The sequence below is a fragment of the Scyliorhinus canicula genome, chromosome 10 (genome assembly GCF_902713615.1).
Source record: "Scyliorhinus canicula chromosome 10, sScyCan1.1, whole genome shotgun sequence".
Classification (NCBI taxonomy): Eukaryota; Metazoa; Chordata; class Chondrichthyes; order Carcharhiniformes; family Scyliorhinidae; genus Scyliorhinus; species Scyliorhinus canicula.
The window spans coordinates 183979238-183993705 of record NC_052155.1 but is presented as its reverse complement, the minus strand read 5'-3'; the positions used below and the strand labels follow the sequence as shown (position 1 = coordinate 183993705).

Below are 14468 nucleotides of genomic sequence, written 5' to 3'. Positions count from 1 at the left end.
CATATCTGCCTTATATATTAGGCCCAAAACAGTAACCCTCCTTTATAATAAGAGTACAAAGAGCATCACATCACACTGCTCCTCTTCTCTATAACTCATTGGTGTCATGCTGGGTGCTGGCAGTAGCCTGTTGTGCTATTTGTCTTTAGCGCAGTTGTGACACTACAGCACAGTCCATAATTTGGCAGCTATTTACCGTGACATTTCCATTCAATGCAGCCATAACACTCACTAGAACCATTATTTGGTACAATTTACCATATAAATTGCGTTGCCGTGCATCAACGTTAGCAGCTAGCTTACACTAGCCAGTGAGGGAAATCTGTCTACCAGTTTCAGTCGGTCCCTCTTTGCTGGGCAGGCTCCTTTGGACCGAGCTGATCGGAAGTAATTGATCTTAAAAGACATTGCTGGCTTATCATTTAAGAGTTGGATGTTTCAGCGGCTGTTCAACTGGACCTCTGCCCAAATAAGGTGGTACTGCCCAGATTGTGGCTTGAGAATTTGTTAAAAAACGAAGGGCTAAAATTTTCCTGAGTGCTTCCACTGCACAATACGTTAATGTATTTATGAAAGACAAGAGCCAGCTGAACTGTATCTGTGAATATTTCCCTGCAGACATGTAGCAAATCAGTGAAAATGGAGCTAATTTAAAAGCACAACAGAGATTCACACACACGTACACTCTGCTTTTTTTGTCAAATTTCCCTGTGATGTACTTCACTCCTTTATTCATATTATGCCAACATAAATCCACTTTACCAAAACTGCATGAACACTTTCAATGCAATAACGCCGCTGATTTATCTTCCCACTATATCAGTAGAACTCAGGTTCAGATTGAGCTATGGCTGTGCATTATCAAATCGCCGAAAAAGCCCTCTGTTGTACTTTCTGCCGCTTTCATTAATTTTTGCTCTTCAATTTTTTCTTTTACAAGCAGACATGATTGAAATAATGGATGGATAGCAGATAAATGTGTTTAAAGAAACCTTGAGAGCATTATAAGCAAAAGAGTTTATAATTTGTGAAGAGGCAGACAGTTAAGCATCTACCATTTGCTGGCAAAACACCCAGGTCCTGCAATGCATCATTCCCACACTCTAAAAGGCCCTTTATGCTAATTAAGCCTCTGCCCCTGTTTTTGGAATGCACTTGTCGTGTATTAACATTTCATTACAGCTTTGCACTGTCTGACTGAGCCGCAATGATTCCGATATTCTTCCCTGAATAAAGATAATCATCGGCTCGGTTAATAGATTCCAAGCCTGCAGAACTTCCCTCGGGAACCTCCCGGGTCAATCGGACACACCAGTTCGTCTTTCTCATACATGTCCAGCAGGCAACTCAAACATGTTTGTTGGCGGGAGTGGTAATGGGCACAGGAAGAGCCCATGGACATTGGCGGACGTCTGGAGTAACTTTAGTGGCAGGTTGCCTTGCCTGCCTGTCCAAAGGAGCCTTGACAGGATTAGGCTGATCCCGTGATGAGAAAACGTCTCTCAGAGGTTGATGGCCAGTTGGGACATGTCCCCTCCACCGATACATAAACCACGTCCATCCCGTCTGGATACAACCTTCGAAGAATGGCACTGGTGTCCTTGTGTTTGCAGCTGATAGGGCAGACACAGGGCAGACACAGCCTATTGATTTCGGGAGGTCAGCCTTCTCCGAAGAGCTGGAGCCACCCACATGGCAACCAACCACCTTAGATCATAGATCATAGAATTTACAGTGCAGAAGGATGCCATTCGGCCCATCGAGTCTGCACCGGATCCTGGAAAGAGCACCCTACCCAAGGTTAACACCTCCACCCTATCCCCATAACCCAGTAACCCCACCCAGCACTAAGGGACACTAAGGGAAATTTATCATGGCCAATCCACCTAACCTGCACATCTTTGGACTGTGGGAGGAAACCGGAGCACCCGGAGGAAACCCACGCACACACGGGGAGGATGTGCAGACTCCGCACAGACAGTGACCCAAGCCGGAATCGAACCTGGGACCCTGGAGCTGTGAAGTGATTGTGCTATCCACAATGCTACCGTGCTGCCCGGACAGCAAACTTGGCCGGTGCCACCGGTGGCTGCCGAGGGCAGAACCTCCTAGCCCTCGGAGAGTTCCCCAAGCTCCCGACGGATCATGCTGGCTATTGCATTACTGAGGAGCTTAGGGAGGAATGGAAAAGGGATCGTTTTTTTTGGTCAGCACAATCGCCTATTCAACAAAAGCACCTTCTTGGGTATAGGCCAATTGTTCTGCACAATAATTGGCACTGACACCTGAACCCAGGGCTACCACTTCCCCTATCCCTGCAAAGGAATGCCAAACGGAGATTGAAGGGAGGTATTGGTCTGCACTCTAATTGATGTCTGATGTATTAGTGCCAACAGATCTAGACCAAAGAGAATAAGAAAACTATTGGTTATTTTAGCTTTTCAGTGATTACCACAAGTTATCTAAAAACACATTAAATGGTGGTTATGACAATTACACTTTGGCCAGCAGCTTTGTGTGTGTATATGTGCTGCTATATTGTACTATGGTTTGCATGGTAACTATTATTATGCTACATTTAGCCACATACTATGCTATATCACTCCACCATTGGTGGCCTTGCATTTTAGCTGTCTGGCCACTAAGCTTTGACATTCTCTCCATAAACCCTCCATCCCTATCTTAAGTTGCTCCATAAAACGTACCTCATTGATCGAGCTTTTGATCATCTCTTCCAATACCTCTGATGCGGTCCGCTGTCAATTATTGTTTAATGCCGCTCCCGTCCTATAATTTTCATGTATGGAACGATCTGTCTGGACTGTACGCGGAACTGTACTTTTCACTGCACCTTGGTACACGTGACAATAAATCCAAATCCTGTGAAACATCTTAAAATGTTTTACTATGTGACTGGCATTACATAAATGCAGATCCCGTAGCGGCCTTCCCGAATAGGCACCGCAATGTGGCGACTAGGGGCTTTTCACAGTGTGATGATCAGTATTTACCTTTAATACCTTGCCCCTTTAAGAGGCTTGGAACCCTGGGGGACTCTGCCTCTGGCTACGCCCCCAGGAAACAGTATATAGGATAAGGCTCCATGTTGCGAGCACACTTCTCTTGAATGCAGTCCTGTTCTCTGTATATTAAAGCCTTTGATTACTGACCTCGCTCTCGCGTCGTAATTGAGAGTGCCTCACAAAGTAACTTAATTGAAGCCTACTTGTGACAATAAGCGATTATTATTATATTATTGTTTTTGTATTGTACATGATGCTACTTCCCTACAAAAAAAGGGGAATATTATGGGCTCTATTGTCTATTATGGGCAAATAGAAATGGGCTCTAGTGTTACTTTCTTTTATTATCACCTCCTAATCTTTCCCTTTCAGGATCAGTGTTTATTTCCTTGCACAACAACAACTTGTGCATTTATGTAGCAAATGGGTCGTCAAATAATAAGGGTGGATCACAAAAGGGTCATCAAATAATGTGACACTGAGCTACAGAAGGAGCTATTGGGAAAGGTGGTCAAAGTGTGGTCAAAGAGGTAGGTTTTAGGAAGGGCTGTAAAGAGAGGCGAAGGGTTGGAGAGGTTGAGAGAGGGAATTCCAAGCTCGAGGGCCAGGCGACGGTCACCATTGGCGGAGTGAATAAGATTAAGGGTGGGACCAGAACTGGAGGGGCGCAGGGACGTCAGGGCTGGAAGAGGTGACAGAGATAGTGAGGGGTATGGCCGTGAAGGGATTTGGTAACAAGGATCAGGATTTTAAGATCATGGTGGTAACCAACTGGGAACTAATGTAGGTCAGTGACCACAGCTCTGCGAAGCACCACGGGATGTTTATTAACATTAAAGACATGACATGGATGTAAATTATAATGCAGACTATCTTATGTTACAGCTTATGCGGTTTTGAAAAAAAATGAGGAATCTTTGTCTGGATTTCACTTTCCATTGCAAATGTAATAGTGAATTGTATTACTGGTAGATTAGTCGCTTGTTCATTGTTTAGTGAATTTGTTTAATAGTTAACATTTCAAATGAGGTCTGATGTGAAACTCCACTGATGCTTTGAGGAGTCAAGTGAAAGCTTATAAATTTCAGTGACTCAAAAATAATAATTACCTGGCTGTCCGTTTTCCTCGGCACGATACTAAAAAAGAATTACCTAGATCTCAAGGCAAGGGGGTCTCAGGGGCAGAGCAATTTTGGAATCACCACAAGAATGGTCTAAACTATTAAAGGTGAATTAATCAGAGAAACAAAGGAATGAAAGACTCTACAAAAATGTAGAAGTTATGCTATATAGGTAATATCATTTGGGCGGCACAGTAGCATAGCGGTTAGCACTGTTGCTTCACAGCACCAGGGTCCCAGGTTTGATCCCCAGCTTGGATCACTGTCTGTGCGGAGTCTGCACGTTCCCCCAGTGTCTGCGTGGGTTTCCTCCGGGTGCTCCGGTTTCCTCCCACAAGTCCCGAAAGACGTGTTGTTAGGTGGATTGGACATTCTGAATTCTCCGTCCGTGTACCCGAACAGGTGCCGGATTGTGGCGACTAGGGGCTTTTCACAGTAACTTCATTGCAGTGTTAATGTAAGCCTACTTGTAGACAATAATAAAGATTATTATTAATATTCTCGAAACTACCCAGGGAAAGGCCATTCTCCAACTCTCGTGCCTCCTCAGATCTTTCCCGAATGCCTGTTTGAAAGGACAGCACCCTGATGAGAACCACGTCATGCAACATAGAATCATAGAATTTACAGTGCAGAAGGAGGCCATTCAACCCATCGAGTCTGCACCGGCCCTTGAAAAGAGCACCCCATTTAAGACCACACTTCCAACCTATTCCCGTAACCCAGTCACCCCACCCAATCTTTTTGGACACTATGGGCAATTTAGTATGGCCAATCCACCTAATCTGCACATCTTTGGACTGTGGGAGGAAACCGGAGCACCCGGAGGAAACCCACGCAGACACGGGGAGAACGTGCAGACTCCGCACAGACAGTGACCCAAGCCGGGAATCGAACCTGGGACCCTGGAGCTGTGAAGCAACTGTGCTAAGCACTGTGCTACCGAGCTGCCGATATGCGGCAGAGTACCGTGAATTGGGAGGTATTTGCGAGGTTGGGGGATGGGGGGGGGGGGGGGGGGGGGGGGGGGGGAGTGGCGGAGGTTGGTAGTTGGGGTACTCTCCCACAAGTGGCTCTGGCAGCAGAATGACTGTTATGCAGCACTGATGCCTTGCTCCACAATGTACCCTGTCACGCCATGGCTCACATCGTATGAGCACTGTCCATGTGTAGCCGAGTACTGGAAGGGAATCGTGAACCAGATACCAAGTGGCTCGCCCCTGTCACCCGAGCATCTACCGTCTGGTTCATCGTGGTGCTCGAGAAATGGTAGGGACAGTCAAGTAACGCAGGTTGAAAGGACTGCTGCCAAGGTGGTGGACAATCATCGACGGACTGCTCTGTGCATGCCCGCACACAAATTCGCCTTCAGGATGCGGCATCCCTCGTGTTTATGGTACAGCTTCCCTTGAGAGGTGCCACCCACAGGGTCACGTGCTGGTGATTGCGCCCGGCACCATTGGGAAGCTGGTTACTTTGGCAAAGCCATGTGCCCCATCCTACTTCTCTCCGGTTAGAGAGAAAGCAATAAGTGCCCTCTCCTGGTGGTTGGAGCTTCAGTGATCTTTAGATGAGCTATTCCCGGTAAACTGTGAGATGTTGGCCACATTGAAAATTCTGGCCTGGAAGCATCCACTGGTAAGAATGTATCACATCAATGGTCTTCACAGCTACTGACAGTGTCATGCTTACTCTGCTCTACAGTGGTGAGCTGATGGCATAGTGGTAATGTTACTAAACTAATAATCCATGTGCCCAGTATAATGTTTTTGGGAACTCAGTTTGAGGGCAATTAGGGATGGGCAACAAAGGCCGGCCTTGTCAGTGACACCCATATCCCATGCAAGTGTAATTTTTAAAAAGGTTATTTTGGAGGACGTGGTACAGTCTGTGGCCTCCTCCTTGGCAAAGATGAGCTTTCACAGATACTGTCCCTGGCTGAGGTGGAGGCTGAAGTTGTGCTTCATGAATACCTTAGGTAGATACTGCCTCCTATTGTGAGTCTCCCCCCCCCCGGGCTCCCTGTGCATACCTCCCCCACTTTGCGGCATCTCTCTCTCATACGGTCGCCAAAGGATCTACTCAGCCCAACATGGAGGAGCAGCCACCAAATTAATACTAGACCACACTGCAGCATCACAAACTGTCCATTCTCCATGCTTCCAGTGCCTGGCACACCAACACCACTGCCTGTATAACCATGATGTGGAGATGCCGGTGTTGGACTGGGGTGAGCACAGGGGCGAAATTCTCCCAAAGGGAGACAAACAGCCGACGCTGGAGTGAAACCCTGAGTGTTTCACTCCGGCGTCGGAGGCCGCTCCTCGCCCCCTATTCTCCCCCCCAGGGGGGGCTAGGAGCGGCGGCGCGTGAATTTCAAGCGCCGGACCTTGACGCTTGCTTCAAAGCGGAACGGCCGGAATGACACGGCCAGCGGTGCCTAAGTGACGTCACCAGCGCATGCGCAGGTTGGCCGGCGCCAACCCGCACATGCGCGGTTTCCATCTTCCCCTCCTCTGCCCCGGCCAGACATGGCGTCTTGATCATGCGGGGCGGCGGAGGGAAAAGAGTGCGTCTTTTAGAGACGCCAGCCCGATGATTGGTGGGCACCGATCGCGGGCCAGACACCTCCTGAGCACGCCCGTGGTGCTCGATCCTCCCTCCGCCCCCCACAGGCCCCACATGCAGTGGTCGCGCGATGTTCACGCCGGCAGCGACCAGGTGTGGTTGGCGCCGGCGTGAACCAGTCGGATTCAGCAGGCCACTCGGCTCATCCGGGCCGCAGAATCGCCGGTCACCATTAGAAACGGCGAGCGGCGATTCTCCGAACGGCCTGTCGCAAAATGCGGCACACCATTTTGGGGGGGTGGGAGAATCGCATGGGGGTGCCAGGGCAGCGTGGCGTGATTCGCCCGGCACTCCTGCGATTCTCCCACCCGGCGTGGGGGTCGGAGAATCGCGCCCCAGGTTAAAGTCCAACATTCTGTGCTGTACTGCTCTTTGTTCTATGTTTGCTTCAAACACTAGCTTTTGAAGCACTGCTCCTTCCTCACCTGAGGAAGGAGCAGTGCTCCGAAAGCTAGTGTTTGAAACAAACATGTTGGACTTTAACCCGGTGCAAAAACATGGTCTCGCCGTGCAGACTATGCTGCAAACTGATCGCCATTTTCAGGACTTTTATCCAGTATTACGGAGCCAAAGTCTGTGAATAATTTTATAGAGCGTGATATAGTTTATTGGGTTAGATAATAAATGATCCTTGTCACCATTTACAGTCCCGTCGTGTAAGTCATTGGAAGCGTTTAAAATTTGGCACTCTTGTATTTGTCGTCAGGCGTGCAAGACGAAAAGCTTCAACAACACATCCCTCTTTTCAGCAACATTTACAAGTCCCTTCATTGCCTTGTTGTACTGTATCTCTGCACCCTCTTCCAGCCCGACATGCCAGTGTAGGACCTTCAGTCATCTGATTCTGCACTCGCTTTTTCTCCTTCCCTCATTCCTCTCGCTCTCCCACTCCACTTCCTCTGCAGCTCCCCAGCCTCTGGACCCCTACATCGCTCCTTTGGAAACCTTCTCAAAACCTACCCTCTGATTCTGGGTTACCTCTCCAACAGCAGTTCCTCCTCCCTCAAATGCTCTGTGATGTCTTCGGCCTTTAAAGATGCTGTATAATTGCAAGCTGTTGTTACGCATTGCCCAAAAGAACTAATTTTGAAATCCTTGTTGTCCGAAACTTTTCAGAATGTTGAATCAACAGTGTTCGGGTGGACTGCCTACACTTGCCTTATTACAATATTAATTTTATTGATGAACTAAATTCTCAAATCTAATGCTGTTCAAACAATCTTTGTGGCAAGTTATCGTAAGTAAAGTTATTGTTATCGATATATTACAATTAGGGACAGAATAATAAATTGGCGTTAGACAACGGCAGAGTTTTTCATGCACAGATACAGCAGTGCAATTATTGAAAGATTTGAGCACCATTCTTAATCTCTTGATGCTTCTGACAATACCGGTTTTACATGCTTCATTTGGTTATCAAATTATTAAACAAATAGGCTGATTAATAAGAAACGTCCATCTATAGAAGCACAGATATTGTCGTGTTACTTTAATTCACCAGCTGAAGAGCTAGAGCTTCCGATTAAATCATCGGCCATTTTGGCTGACTGCTTGCCACATTCCAAAAGGCTCTTAAAATTAGTGAGAGTGCAGCAAGTTCTTGCTGTTGGTCCCACTCTGCACCACAAAATTATTTCACGGGATGTGGGTGGCTTGACCAGCATTTATTGCCCATTCTAATTACCCTCGAGAAGGTGGGCTGGGTGAGCCACCTTCTTGAACTTCTGCAGTTCCTGTGGCGTAGGTACATCCACAGTGCAGTCAGGGAGGGAGTTCCGGGATTTTGATCCGGTGACAGTGAAGAAACAGCCGATATATTTCCAAGTCATGATGGTGAGTGGCTTGGAGGGGAACTTCCAGGTATCGGCTGCCCCTGTCCTTCTAGATGGTAGTAGTCACGGGTTTGGAAGATGCCGCCCAAGGAGCCTTGATGAGTTGCTGCAGCGCCTCTTGTAGATGGTACAGACGGCTGCCATTGTGCATTGGTGGTGGTGGGAGTGAATGTGTGGGGATGGGGTCCCAGTCAAGCAGGCTTGGATGCTAGCGAGCTTCTGGAGTTCTGTTGGAGCTGTGCTCATCCACGCACGTGGAGAATATCCCATCATACTCCTGACTTGCGGCTTGTAGGTGGCGCACACGCTTTGGGGAATCAGGAGGTGAGTTACTCACAGCAGGATTCACAGCCTCTGGCCTGCACTTGTAGCCACAGTATTAATTGAGTTTAAGAGCCGTGGGGTTACGCTGCAACTGTACGTGACCCTGGTGAGACCACATTTGGAGTATTGTGTGCAGTTCTGGTCACCTCAGTATAGAAAGGACGTGGAAGCATTGGAAAGGGTGCAAAGGAGATTTACTAGGATGCTGCCTGGTTTGCAGGATAGGTCTTATGTGGGAAGGTTGAGGGAGTTAGGGCTTTTCTCTTTGGAGCGGAGGAGGATGAGAGGCGACTTAATAGAGGTTTATAAGATGATGAGGGGGATAGATAGAGTGGACGGTCAAAGACTATTTCCTCGGGTGGATGTAGCTGTTACAAGGGGGCATAACTGTAAGATTCAGGGTGGGAGATATAGGAGGATGTCCGAGGTAGGTTCTTTACTCAGAGAGTGGTTAGGGTGTGGAAGGGACTGCCTGCTGTGATAGTAGGAACTTTCAAGCGGTTATTGGATAGGCACACGGAGCACACCAGAATGACAGGGAGTGGGATAGCTTGATCTTGGTTTCGAACAAGGCTCGGCACAACATTGAGGGCTGAAGGGCCTGTTCTGTGCTGTACTGTTCTATGTCCTATGTCCTATTAATGTGGCCAGTCCAGTTCGGATTTTAGTCAATGATAACCCCAGGATGCTGATGGTGGGGGTTTCAGCGATGGCAATGCCATTCAATGTCAATGGGAGATTGTCAAATTCTTTCCTCTTTGAGATAGTTATTGCCTGCCACTTGTGTGGTCACAAATGTTACTTGCCCCTTGTCAGCCCAAGCCTGGACATTGTGTAATCATCAGCAAACATGCCCCCTTCTGACATTATGGTGGAGACAAGGTCATTAATGAAACAGCTGAAGATGCTTCGGCCTACTCCCCAATGCAACAACAGTGGCAATTTTATTGTTGTAGTATTGAGATTTTGGGCCAAGTATGTTGGCCATTGAAAGAGGCAGTGGCGCCCACATCCCAACATTAATTTTTAAAAAGGGATGAAAATAGACAGAGAAGAAATAAATATTAAGTCCTACAAAATAGGACCTTGTACTTGAAAACATTTTATTTTTTAAAATATCTTTATTGAGCTTTTAACATTTTGTATCACAAATTGACAGGGCTAAATAAGGGGCAGCAGGGTAGCATGGTGGTTAGCATAAATGCTTCACAGCTCCAGGGTCCCAGGTTCGATTCCCGGCTGGGTCACTGTCTGTGTGGAGTCTGCACACGTCCTCCCCCTGTGTGCGTGGGTTTCCTCCGGGTGCTCCGGTTTCCTTCCACAGTCCAAGATGTGCGGGGTTAGGTGGATTGGCCATGCTAAATTGCCCGTAGTGTCCTAATAAAAGTAAGGTTAAGGGGGGGGTTGTTGGGTTACGGGTATAGGGTGGATACGTGGGTTTGAGTAGGGTGATCATGGCTCGGCACAACATTGAGGGCCGAAGGGCCTGTTCTGTGCTGTTCTATGTTCTATGTAAACAAGACCATCGCATAGATCAACAAAAGAAGACGTTCCACCTGACAACTGTAACAATAGCCTGCCTTAACAAAAATACTTCTCTTGCAGACTTTACACTGCCAGACCTGGAGAAAACCGTGGCTGCTGTATATTGTGGTTTAGGCAGTAATTTGCCAGAAAATGTAGTTTTCCTTCCTTCTGCCCATCTCCAGTGTTTCTCTTGGCTGCATTCGCATGTCTCCCCCCCCCCCCCCCCCCCCCCCCCCCCCCCCCCCCCCCCCCCCCCCCCCCAAATGCCCTCCCCCCCCTTTCTTTCTCTTCCTTGTTCTGTGACTTGCTCTAAGTCACCGCCCCCCCCCACCAGTTTATTGGTTGTTGGCCACGAACTGATCTTGAAACAAGTTGGTGAACAGCTTCCAGGCCCTGTGAAAGCCCGCGTCCGATCCCTGGATGGCGAACTTTATCTTCTCCGGCCTGAGAAATGCCTCCAGGTTGGACAGCCAGTCTGCAGTCTTGGGTGGTGCTGCAAGCGTTTCTGGCGGGCGATCAGGGTGTCAGCCCCCCGCCCTGTGAAGAGCTCTGGCTGCTGTGATACCCCGGAGACCGCCACTAGTGGGCACGGCCCCACCCTCGCTCCCACAACTCTGGACATAGCCTCAAAAAGGACGTCCAGTACCCGGCCAGTCTGGGGCACGCCCAGAACATGTGGGTGTGGTTGGCCGGGCCTCGCTGCCACCGTTCACATTTGTCTTCCACCTCCGGGAAGAACCCATTCATGCGTGTTCACGTTATGTGTGCCCTGTGCACCACCTTTACTTGTGTTAGGCTCAGCCCTGCACACGTGGAGGTGAAGCTCGCCCTGTGCAATGTTTCGATCCAGAGTCCTCCCGCTAACTCCCTCCCTAGTTCTTCCTCCCACCTTTTCTTTGTCCCATCCAGGAGTGAGCATAACTCTGCTAACAGTTGTCCGTACATGTCTGCACAGTTCCCCCTCCCTGAGGTTGACCGCATTCTAATAGTGACTGTCCTGGGATCTGGAGGTGCGTTGTTGTATCCTTGCCGAAGATGTTTTTGTCCTGTACATACCTCATGTTGTTCGCTCTCGGGAGCTGCAACCTCTCTGTTAATTCCCCCAGGGTCGCTATTCTTCCGTCCGCGTACATGTCCCTCACCGTCAGTGTCCCCTTGTCCGGTCTTTGTAAAATTTAATGAGGTTTCCTGCAGGTTTCTCTTTGCCCCTTATTCATTGCAAACCCACAAACTTTAAATTCCAGGACAGGACAGGAAATCACCTTCCTAAAACCTCCTGTGCTTCCTGAAAACTGAGGAACAAAATGGGGGAGCACCGCGGGCGTCGTGAGGTGGTGGGGTGGGGGTATAGGGAAGAGGCTGTAAGGCGGGGGGGGGGGGGGGGGGGCGTAAAATTCTTGTCCTGACCAGCCTCTCCGAGCCCTGTCGCTTGCGATGGCAGCTCGGTGGACTCTGTCTCTCCTCTCGAATGTGCTGTCATCCGGGGGGAGCTATCAGACCATCAGAGAGCTGCATAAATCACAGAGCAGATGAGGCATATGGCCTTGTTTCGACAGAACCTGACAGAAAGCAGAAACAGGATTGCAGAGTTGGAGGAGTGGCTGTCTGGCACGGAAAACTGATTAACTGCCTTGAAGGGAAATTGATGCACTGAGAAAATAGAAGACAGCAGTGGTTTGATAACAAAATAGATGATTTGAGAATTATTCTGGCAGCAGCAGTTCCCTTTTTAATAAGCATGCCAGGGTGGACAGAATGCTGCGGCCTAGCTCTGGAATATCCTAACTGGGCTTCTGGGATTGTTAGGGTGTCCAAAGCAGCAATGTAAGTGAATACAGTGCTCACTGCAGTAACTAACATAATCCACAAGGCATCGGAACACAAGGAGGCCGTCCAGCCCCTCGAGGCTATTCTGTCATTCAATGAGATGGTGCCTTATCTGAATTTCACTCTGTACGCCTCATTCACCCCCATCTCCTTGAATACCTTTGGCTGTTTTAACAAAAATCTACCACCCTTAGATTTTAAATTAACAATTGGAGCACGATTTAACTAAATGGGAACAGAGTTCCACAGCGAGTGCGCATTTCCCGGGACTCGCAGCGCAGAGTAACACAAACACAATAAAACGCCACTCAGGTTAGGTAGGGCGCCTCAGCGGGGAACCCACGGCCGACACCACGCATAGCCCTGCTCGCTGCAACTCCTCAGTGTAACAAGAGATTGGGATGCTATTTCGAAATGGCATCCTGATCTCTGGAACACCTGACATGACCCCCCCCCCCACCCCAAGCCCCAACTCACTATGAGGGGGTCACCGCCCCCCCCCCTCCCCCTCCCCTCCCGCAAACATCTGCACAGGGCACCCCAGCCCAATCGCCACCATGTGAAAATGCCAGCTTGGCAGTGCCCAGTACCCTGGCAGTGCCCCTGCCAGTGTCACCTGGGTGCCTTGGCAGTGCCTGACTGGCACCCAGTGGGCACTGTCAGGTCACCAGGCTGGCACTGCCAGGGCACTACCCTGCCCAAAGAGCATGCACCTGGGGGCCTCCAATCCCGTGGGAGGCCTCCATGAGTGACGTTCCGTCTGATCCCCATTTGGAAGAGACCAGGACAGAACGGCACGCACCCGAGATCTCCGGAGTCTGCACATTAAAGTGAGATTAGCAGTCTCGCTCGAAGATGCAGATTTCCAAAAGGTGATCCCGCTAACAAGGGGAGGGATTTACATCGCAACATCTCACGAGATCGCGTTATGGTACATCCCAGGAGCAGTATCTCCCGGCTTCTATCAGCCACGTTATGCCGCAGCATGGGCGTTCGATCGCGCCATAGCGATCTTACATTCTGTTTGTGGACGAGAGATTCAAACTTCTTCGTTGCCCATGAGTATAAACCCTTCCTAATTTCACTCCTGGAAGGTCTGGACCCAACTTGCAGACATTGCCTCCCAGCCCTCAATCCTGTGGAAACACTTTCTCTCTTTCTACTCCTCACTGTTCCCCATCCTTAAATGGGAACAGAGTTCCACCCGTACCAGCCTCCCCGGACAGGCGCCAGAATGTGGCGACTAGGGGCTTTTCACAGTAACTTCATTGAAGCCTACTCGTGACAATAAGCGATTTTCATTTCAAATCACCGTTTAATTTTCTAAATTCTGGGGAACGCAACCTCGGTCTGTGTCCTTGTTATTTAGTCTTGGAATCTAGGTATCACCCCTCAGCTCACACTGGCCCCAAGGGCAAACACTAACATGCAATGTGATATCATCTTCGAGGAAGCATGAAAATAAGGCTTTTTTTTTTTAAAAACAGAAATGAGAAAAACTCAAGCTTCGGATATTTGCCTGTCATTGGCAGTGTGGTGTTAGAATGGTCGGCTTTCTAAATGTAACTAACAATGCAACATTTTCAATGCATTTGCAAAATGAGTTCCAATCGAGTACTGTGCGATGTCAGTGTGTATGGCGCAAAGTGCACCTAAAGCTGTAAGAGATTGGAGTGTTGGGCCACTCTGTTTGGAGTGGAATTCAGCCCGAATGGAGGATTATGCTGCACCCAGACCTCCTCCCACCCACCACCCCCCTCTTCACCTCACCCAATCAGCGTATCCTTCCATCCCTTTCTCCCGCAGCTGCCTATTGAGCATCCCGTTAATTTAACCACGTGTTTATCGCCCTTCCCAATTCTTTGGACGGAACGCAATGCCGGTGAGCAGATATTGAGGGAGCTTTCAGAATGCGCAGGAACAGGAGTTGGCTATTGGGTTCCTTCAGCAACTTTTAACTCCATCTACCCACCTTGGCTCCATTTCTCCTTCGGTAAAAATAAAAGGTCGAGTCCTGGAATATTCTTGACCTCCAGCCGCAAGGGTTTTTTTGGGGAGAGACAGTTCCAGATTTTTAGTGATCTTTGTGTGAAGAAGTGCTATTTGACAGCGCCTTGGAACAGCCTATCTCTAATTTTAAGTTCACCCCCCACTTTGTTCTGGACTCCCCCCGCCCCCCCAGGAAA

The 14468-nt window shown here is 48.9% G+C and overlaps 1 pseudogene; it reads right to left on the bottom strand.

Annotated features, from left to right (window-relative positions):
• Window positions 1-816: 816 nt before the first annotated feature.
• Window positions 817-11588, bottom strand: LOC119972159 (annotated as a pseudogene).
• Window positions 11589-14468: the final 2880 nt, after the last annotated feature.